This window comes from Grammomys surdaster, unplaced genomic scaffold, assembly GCF_004785775.1.
Source record: "Grammomys surdaster isolate TR1022 unplaced genomic scaffold, NIH_TR_1.0 185, whole genome shotgun sequence".
Lineage (NCBI taxonomy): Eukaryota > Metazoa > Chordata > Mammalia > Rodentia > Muridae > Grammomys > Grammomys surdaster.
Window position 1 is genome coordinate 8,854,193 of NW_021604630.1, and position 9,595 is coordinate 8,863,787.

Below are 9,595 nucleotides of genomic sequence, written 5' to 3' on the forward strand. Positions count from 1 at the left end.
TTCACTGGTATAGCTCTAGTAAGTAGTTAGGCAAGATTTATCACTTAGTTTGATGTCACTAAGTATTTGTTGAAGAAGCTTCTGACAGTATTCTGGCATTTGTTGCAAAGACCAAAGAATAAATTCAGTGACTAGCTGAGAGTGGAATTCATCTGCCAGATATGCAGGAAATACAGACACTGATTTGAAGAATATATGAGACTGAGAAGAGATGTTGGGCCGTCTAGCTTTGTGCAAATGAACTACAGAAATTGATCAGCACATACAAGGTCAAAGAATGCAAAGGAAACAGCAAGAGGATATAGCATAGTGAGGGGTAGATTGGCCCATATATGCAACAGGTACACGCACTATGTAAGGCCCAGGGCCTCCCTGATCCCTTGTTTTGCTTTCCCCTGGAGCAGCTGAACTGTTGGAGAAATCACAGTGGTGTTTATAGAGGGGAAGCCATCTGGAAACACAATCAGAGTCCTGAGCCTCAGGGAATTACTGGGCCCAACTGAGCATGAAGGGAACATTTGTACCCAGAGCTCTTTGGTTGTGTCATGACCTTAGATCCACGCAGATATAATTTTGATCTTTTAATGTAACTAAATCAGCTATAGTCATTTCCATAGGCCCCAGCTTAGACAATGGCCATCCAAAAACACAAACCATCTAGAAACAGGTACAGCCAAGATCATTTCCTAGATTATTTCCCAAAGACAAATATTTCACCTATTGATAGAAATCATTTCCTAATGGAAATTCTATGAGAAAGACTCACAAAATGCCTAATGTCATAAAGACACTTTATACATGGTATGATTTCAAAATGAGACCCTATTGAAAGATCCTGTATGTCTCTTCCAAAACAATTGACATCTCACTAACTTTGGACCTTTCTGGCCTTACCACATCCATGACAACAAACTTGGTGAAAGGAGCCTTCACAGATTCAATTCAATCTGTGCTTGAATGAATGGTAGATTTTCCAGTTTTCGAAATCCAATTTCCTGCTGGCCACAGACGGATTCCTTTGAGACATCCTCTCATCTCTTTAAACTATGAGCTAAGACTATTTGACTGACTGAATCCTTCAGGGTAAGCCTACATCTTTAGTATGCTAAAAATGTAGGCCAGTCTAGTCAGTGAAGTTCCCACGACTGGTCATAAACACTGCCCATCTCTTTGGAAATTATCACACAATGTGTTCAATGAAACAATGAAGGCCACTTTTCTAAAAATCAGACAGTCAAATAAAATAAAAAGTGTTGTAGAAAATAAAGATAAGAGCAGCCTTTTTTGTCTTGGTGTTTAACAAAGCCTGATCTTCAGTTTCTTAACTGCTCATCAACTAAAAATCAAGCTATCTAAACTCTGTATGATATGAAAACAAGTGTCAGTCCACTGCTGTATTCAGCTTGTCCAACTGACATGCAAACATCCTACTAACCCTTTATCAATTAAATTTAACTACATGTACCACATTATTTTGTAGAGAAACAATGGGGTCACATCACTAAATGAAGAAACATCACAACCCATTTTTCTCTTTGGATGATGGACAACCATACGAAAGGCTTAACTGAAAATGACAATTATGCGCCCATGGCAAATGCCCTACAAACTTAACCACTTAGAATTAAAATTACCAAAATGCTGAAAGAAACTATCCTACAATCATTTCCAGGTAGAATATACATCACACCAAAACCATTACCTGCCATGGAACCTTAGTTTATTAGCAAGATAGTCAAATTACAAAAGCAATTAGCTCTACATCCCATGTAGAATTCCACTGTCTGCTGTGATCCTTGAAACCAGAAGGACCAAAAATATACCTCCAGTAAACAGCCAACAAATCCACAAGCTGAAGGTACCCCCAGGCCCTTAACCTAGTTTTTAGGTCACTCTTTGGCATAGATCAGTGAACAATTTCCTTTTTAGTGGGTTTCTAAAACAATCAAATTAAGAGAGTATACCAATTAGCATCAGGCTGAGCATCATGAAACTAAAACAAAGCCAACTTAAGCATAATATAACTATAGTCTCTCCCATATGAAAACCAATCCAGAAGGATATGGGGCTAAAATTGGATCTGCTCATCATCAGTGACACAAACCCTTTCTATCCTCTTCAATCAGTGTGTGGCTTAGGACCATGATTGAGATTCTATCTACTAGGTGACCGACTATAGCAGATCATAAAGAAGATAAGATATGAGGTGAATTCTAGCCCTCAATGGCAAAGCTTCTCCCTTGGGAGACTTCCCAGTAATTTCACACTAAATCCTATTTGCATCTCATTGAATGGAGTCTTATGGTTTCACCTAACTATGAAACTAGTCAGTATCACTTTTCATCCCAGATGGCCATGTGCACAGCTTAAAAATAGGATTCTATCTCTAGGGAAAATACACAGTGTGTGGGTTAGGAGAGTGAACCCGTGTTCTATGACTGGTTCTATGACAGAGCAACTTTCCTTCCCTCCCTCTTTCCCTCTCCATCTTTCCTCTCTATCCCTCTCCTTTTGTCTCTCTGCCCCCTCCCTCCTCCTCTGACTGCTCTGTCTACCTCTCCTTTTCTACCTTTGTCCTTCTTGTGATGAAAATTTCTTTCCCTGTCTCTTCCTTATCTTTGACAATTTGCTAACATATCTATGCCTTGGTCTCTTGACTCAAAAGATTAAAATAATAAGAACTCTGGCCCTGGGCTACTATGAAGCTAAACAGATTCCTATTGTAACATATACTATTTTAATCTCCCTGACCAACTATTCTCCTCTTGGGTCATTTGAATAAATTTCCATCTTTCAAAACCCATCAGCTAGCAAAAAATAAATATGACACACTGAAACCTAAAAGACCTGCAAATGAGTATTTATTGTATATATTAATCCTTTGCCTCCCTGTTATTAATTTTAAGTCAGATGATTTTCCTACATGCCTATGTTCATTAAAAAAAATCTACATGGCCACAATAGAACTGAATTTAGAACTATTTTTGCTTTTTTGTAGTAAGTTAATGTCTATTTTTCTTGAAACATTATTTATGTGGAATAGAAAAGGATTTCTAAAAACAATTAGGTTTCCCAAGGGTCACATGTGGTGTGTCATGTGTGCCCGCAGAAACTCAGTGCAAATGAGAAAATGGCTAATATAAATACTTCAGTATTTCTTTTTCCTCTGCCTACACATAACTTTCTTTTACTAAGTATTCTGTTAACAAAGCAACTAGCTTTAAATGGAACTGAAGCAATAAACATATTTAATCAGTTCTTCAAACAAATATTTAGAAAGATTCAGGCAATACAGTACATTGGATCATGACTACTCTTCCAGACTGTGAGGATTTAGTTAGCTCAGCCTACCCAGAGGTGGGGCCACTGAGAAGACTGTATGAGAAATAGGGACACACGGACCATTTCTACCTCTGTCTAAAAAGTCATTTGGAAGTGGTCAAAGTCATTTGAAATGTCTTGCCTTGGAACATCTTCAGGTATCCAACCTTGCTGCTCCTGCTTAAGCCCAGAAATAGAAAAGAAATTGCTAACAGATGACATTTATACACAAATATCACAATGATGTGTCCTATGAACCAACATCTTTGCTCTATATAAATAGAAGCATTCCTCAAAAGTTATGTCTCTTTTAAGTTGGATTGCATTTACTTCCTTCTTTATTGACCCTTCATTTTCCAATTTATAAAACAATGATAGCCATCACAAAAGTCCCTTGTGAACGTGAATAAAACCTGATGGAATCCCTGAGCCAGAAGTTACTTTTTCTTTGCATCCAAAAAATAGTAGAATAGTGACACACATGCTGTAGCTTTCAAAGTATTAGGGCACTTTTCTTTATTCAGCTGTTTTACTTTATCGTGAATAAAGGTGTTTCCCTTAAGTTCAAAATCATGTGTCAAAATTTGCTATAAATTTTGCATTTATCAGCACATTTCCAGTCACTGCACTGATCCTAGCAAATGTTGAGTACACCACAAAACAAAATAGCAGGGGGATTCCTTTAACAACAAACCGATCTTTCCAATAAAAGTTCCATGAAAAAAATGAGCGTAACATTCAGGCTGCCATCCAGCTTCAGTTCATGCAATTTTCCTGTAACCAAATTGAATTTATAATGAGTCGAATGGGATACTGCTTAAACTCCCTATAATCATGTTTTTCTTCATGTTGGGGTAGTATTAGCTGTGAATTGAATGATGCCTATAGACTGTTAATTAAGGCAGGGATCAGAACACTCTATTGACTTAAGATACTCAGCCAAGCATCCTTCTCCTGTTGACATAGTATCGATGAAGCAGTCGGTCCATAGGTGCCATTGCTGGGAAACCTAAAACAGCAGCAGAAGCATTGAAGCAGGTATGAGCAAAACCACCCTGAATACACACTTGGTCATAATTCTCAGGGATGGCCCCATCTCTCTTCACTGTCAGGAACTCTATATCCATTTGTTTCCATATCTCTTCTGTAGGTTTTTTTCTACTTTAAAATGTCAGAGCTAATATTAATAGCACATCAATTCATAAATCGCAGTCCCCTCTGTTGGCTTCTTGGATTCCAAGGAAAATATTGACAATAAAACCTTGCCTGAAAGTGCTACTAAAAATAAACTTCATAAAATCCGTATGCCATTGTTATTTGTCTCCTGAGACTGCTTCTATTTGCAAAACAAGACACCTTCATCCAACACCTCAGCATATAAAATCAAAGGTGAGGCTTCCACAGAAATGATTTCACAACCCTAGGTTTACATGCGACTCCTACGTTAAACTATGAATTCCCCTCAGCAGAGTTTACCTTCTGCATTGAATATCATCCTATTATATAAAACTCACAGACTTGGCATCTCAGAAAACTCTCAAAGGAAGCTGAGGTAGGGAAGCTGCCATGGGGCTGCTGCTGTGAGCAAATATTCACTGCCCCCATCCCAGAAAAGAAATTCATTTCCTCAACCTGAAGATATCAGGTTTTGCTGTTTGACTTGGGTGAATCACTGAAATGCAAGCATAAAATAGCAGGTATTGCTTCTGGATGGAGGCTTCAGGAGACAGTATTCTGACCACTGTTTCTTCTATCCTGAGAGCAGAAATGTTTCAAGCAGAGGCTGCTGTATCATGCTATAACCTCACAGTGAGGTTAATAGAAACTGAAGCTACAGAAGCAACATGGGAAATTCCATTTGCATAGGACACTGATTCAGGGAACAAGTGTCACCATAGCATTGCCTTATAAGACCTGTATGTCATTACAGGAGAATGACGTCTTAGTCACTAGCTCATGCCTTGATATCCAATTACCTATACAACCTTAAAATGGCTCTCAACCTCATTATACCTTCTTTTGTAAAATAAGGAATAAATTCTACCAGCTTTCTTACAAGGATCCAATGAAGCATACTGTTAGCACAGCTCAGAATAATGCTTGGCTTTGTTAAAACTCAGTATGGAACCAGCTATGATGGTACACATTGGTAATCTCAGCACTCAGGAGGGAGAAGAGGGAGGATATTGAGTTCAAGGCCAATCTGAGCTATTCCGTGAGATCCCATCTCAACATAAAAAGTAAAAAGACAAAGATATAGGTAAATGGCAAAGCATGCATGAGGCTCTGGGTCTAACCCTATGTTCTGCCAACAATAAAAGAAGTAATTTGGAAAAGAAATAGGGCTAAGAAAGAACCACAAGTACTGGGGGACTAAAGATTTTGGATAAACCAACCCATTAGAAAACCAATGATCTACATTTTGTTTCCAATAGTATTAGGTTTAGAAATCATGACATAATTACCCAGCCATCTTCTCGTACTACATGCATCCAGACCTTCAGAGCTCCGTTAGGTGACGTCAATCCTTCTCTTCTACAGAATCACTTTATCCCTGAACTGCCACTGGCATCTTGTGTCTCTATAATTCCCTTTCTATATAGACATGTTGATTCTATGACCAAACTTTATTTGACGAGTTCATGGAACTCTCCTAGCTTCCTAAGTTTTTTCCATTTCTACTCCTAGTCTTAGCAGACAGAAAAATGACGATCTCCTTATTACATCAAGAACAGAAAGGGATGGTTAACCTTACTTTGAACTCTTCAAATTACAGTGTGTAAGTTAACATATCTTAAGGTATTCTCACAAAAATAAGAGCTATTTCTTTTAAAGGGAGATGCTGTCTTCGCCTGTTTTGTGTCGCTTTTAAAACAGAAAATGAACAAGAAACTTTAGAGAGAGATAAGTTTCTCATCATTGAAGGCTAGAGTTGCTCTGTATCAGGACATGGACATCTCCTTGTCTCCTCATTATACAGAAAAAGCCAAACAGTGACAGGGAAGGTCTGAAATTGCAGTCCATGCAATGGACATTAATCCATTCAAAAAGGTAGATTCAACTTTTACGGCCTTGTCTTAAGGTTAGGGTTTTACTGCTGTGAACAGACACCATGGCCAAAGCAACAGGATTCGGCTCTATTTTACTTCTTAGTGTCTCTTTAACACTAAAACCACATATTTTATATTTTTCCTTTCTAACCTTGCTATACTTGTTCAAAATGCTCTTCATGAGACTCAACCAGAGAATGAAGTCTGTTGAACTTTTTTTGAGACTTCTTTTGTCAATGCAATTAATAAAAATCTCTTTACCTTACTCTCTGGTAGACTCTTCAGACAAGGGCGAAAAGCCACCACATTCTTCACCAAAATAACACAAAAACAGTCTTTATGCCACATTCTAAAATTCTTCTCCTCTGAAACCTCTTGGGCCAGGTCCACACAGTTCAAATTACTCCCAGCAACAAAGTCTTCCATATTCCTACTAGGATGACCCCTTAAGTCCTATTTAAAGCATTCCACTGCTTTCCAAATCCAAAGTCCCCAAATCCACATTCTTCCAAACAATAGCATGGTCAGGCCTATCACAGCAAACCCCAGTCCCTGGTACCAATTTCTGTCTTAGGGTTTTACTACTGTTAACAGACACCATGACCAAGGCATCTCTTATAAAGGACCACATTTAATTGGGGCTGGCTTACAGGTTCAAAGGTTCAGCCCATTATTATCTAAGCAGGAGCATGGCAGCTTCTAGGCAGTCAAGGTGCAGGCAGAGCTGAGAGTTTTACATCTTCATCTGAAGGCTGCTAGTGGAAGACTGACTTCCAGGTAGCTAAGGTGAGGGTCTTAAACCCATGCCCATAGTGACACACTTACTCCAACAAGGCCACACCTCCAAATAGTGCCCCCCCCCAGGCCAAACATAAACAAACTATTACAGTCTTAAACTCCTCACATTTGGTCCTACATTTCAGTAATATCCTATGGTAGATGAAGTGTCCAACATGTACTGTGAAAGACAAATTCAAACCATATCTAAAGAGAAAGAAATGAAAATATAACGATTATGATTTATCATATAGCCTCTAAACTTCCCTCAAAAGTTCTGCTGAGTTACATCCTACCTCTGGTGACTCCAATTGAGGCAGGTATTGCAGTCAATACTGTATTACAAAAAAAAAAAAAAGGTATTTGAAAACAGATGAACAGTGTTTTGTTCAAGCTTTGTGTCCACTGGAGATAGAAAGGATACATTGCTCTCTGACTCTCACTAACTTGCTAAAAGCACATTCTATCAGTGAGTGAAATGGACCTTCAACCTGATCAAAGGCACAAAAGCGTTTCCCATTTGTCAAAAAAAAAAAAGACAAATGGTATACATTTTTTAAAACTCAGACTTAATGTACACTGGCAACAGGAGACAAGACAGTACCTGGAGCCAGAGCCCTGATCTTGGATAAACTTCAAAATAATCTGTCCCTCAACCTAATTTTATAATCATCCCTCTGACACTGGAACAGCTTTAGAACTTGTGTTTCCCAGTTTTTCACAAACACATAAAAATGATGTAAACATATTTGAAACCTTATTTTTTTTCTTTTTTCTCCTCTCTTTTCAAAGATCACAAGATTCAGTAGCTTGTTCTAGTTCCCCGAAGCCCCAAAGCACTGTCTTTTTCTGTAAGTAGCAAATCAGACAAATACCAAAGAATTGAAATGACTCCAGGCATGAATTTAGAAAACTGTTTAAAACCTTGAACTCGGCATGGTGACCTAGTCCTATAATCTCAGCAGGCAAAAGACTGAGGCAGGTAGATTATCACAAATTTGAGGCCAGTGTGGGCTAATGAGTCCTGTCTCAAAATATAAAAGGACACCCCCCCTTGCCACCTGCAGTAGGTGGGAGAATTAGCCCTACCCCTCACTGACTGTAGCACTCAGGAGAGAGGGCCCTGAACCTCACCTGGGCAAGACAGTGGAGATGGCTCTGAGGTTGAAGGCCTGGGTGAGTCAACCCAGATGGTGTAAAAGTAGGAGAGCAGGCCTAGCCCATCACCAGCTTCAGCACTTAGGAAAATGGGTCTGATACCTTGAATGAGCAGCACAGTGGAGCTGGTTCTGGAAACAGGTGAGCTCCTCTGAGGGCATAAGATCAGGAGAGCTGACCCTGCTACCTTGGTGATGGCAGCATTGGGTATCCTAGCCTGAGCAGTTCTGGAGAGCTCACCCTGTTTGTAGGAGGAAGGCAGAGCTAAGGCACTGACCAGCTCAGCTATCACCTTAGGCCTAGATACAGGGCTCTGAGTTGTACCATCCCAAAAATCTGTATATCATCTGCAAACAGTTGGGATGTGTGAAAGATCCAGTCCTGTTGATCCAAAGCTGCAGGATCTCCTTGACAATAGGAAAACTGGGAAAAGTCCCAGTGAGCATCCAATATTCATACTGTCACTGAAGCCAGAGACCTTGAACCAGACTCATTGCAATGAATATTTACAAGTGAAAAAGTGTCTTCTGAGGGATATACTCTGGTACACACTGACATACAATGACTTCCACAATGAATGCCAAAATGCTTCAGGATTTGGTTTGTTTTGATGTGTGTGTGTGTGTGTGTGTGTGTGTGTGTGTGTGTGTGTATGTTTTAATTTGTGGGGGAGGTTGCAAGAGTGATATGAAGTCAGATATGAAGGAATGGGAAGAGGAATGAGAGTGGGGTGCATGATGTGAAACTCACAAAGCATCAATAAGAATTAAACAAAGAATAAAGACCACGTATAATGAATTTGTGGTAGTTTGAATGGGAATGGTCCCCACAGGTCTATAGGGAGTGGCACTATTAGGGGGTGTGGCCTTGTTGGAGAAAGTTTGTCACTGTGGAGGCAGTCTATGAGGTCTCCTACACTCAAGTCAGGTCCAGTGTGACACATTATATCCTTCTGCTGACTTCAGATCAAGATGGCAACATGCCGGCAGACATGCTAAAAAAGGTGCTGATTGGTGCATACTGCCATGTTCCACCATGATGATAATGTACTAAATCTCTGAAACTATAATCTAGATCCAATTAAATATTGACCTTAATGAGTTGCCTTGGTCATAGTGTCTCTTCACAGCTATAAAATCCTAACTAAGACAGAGTTCCAGGCAAGCTAGGAAAGAAAATGAAACAGCCAAATGTTAGATACTTCATTACCCATGGAATAGCTCTTACTTGAAGAAAAGAAAGAAAAGGAGCGAGAGAGAGAGAGAGAGAGAGAGAGAGAGAGAGAGAGA

The 9,595-nt window shown here is 39.4% G+C and overlaps 1 protein-coding gene across 1 annotated transcript in view; it reads right to left on the reverse strand.

Annotated features, from left to right (window-relative positions):
• Nrg1 (neuregulin 1) overlaps positions 1-9,595 on the reverse strand; it is a 1,037,838-nt gene that overhangs the window by 833,244 nt on the left and 194,999 nt on the right. The gene's annotated exons all lie outside the window — the stretch shown is intronic.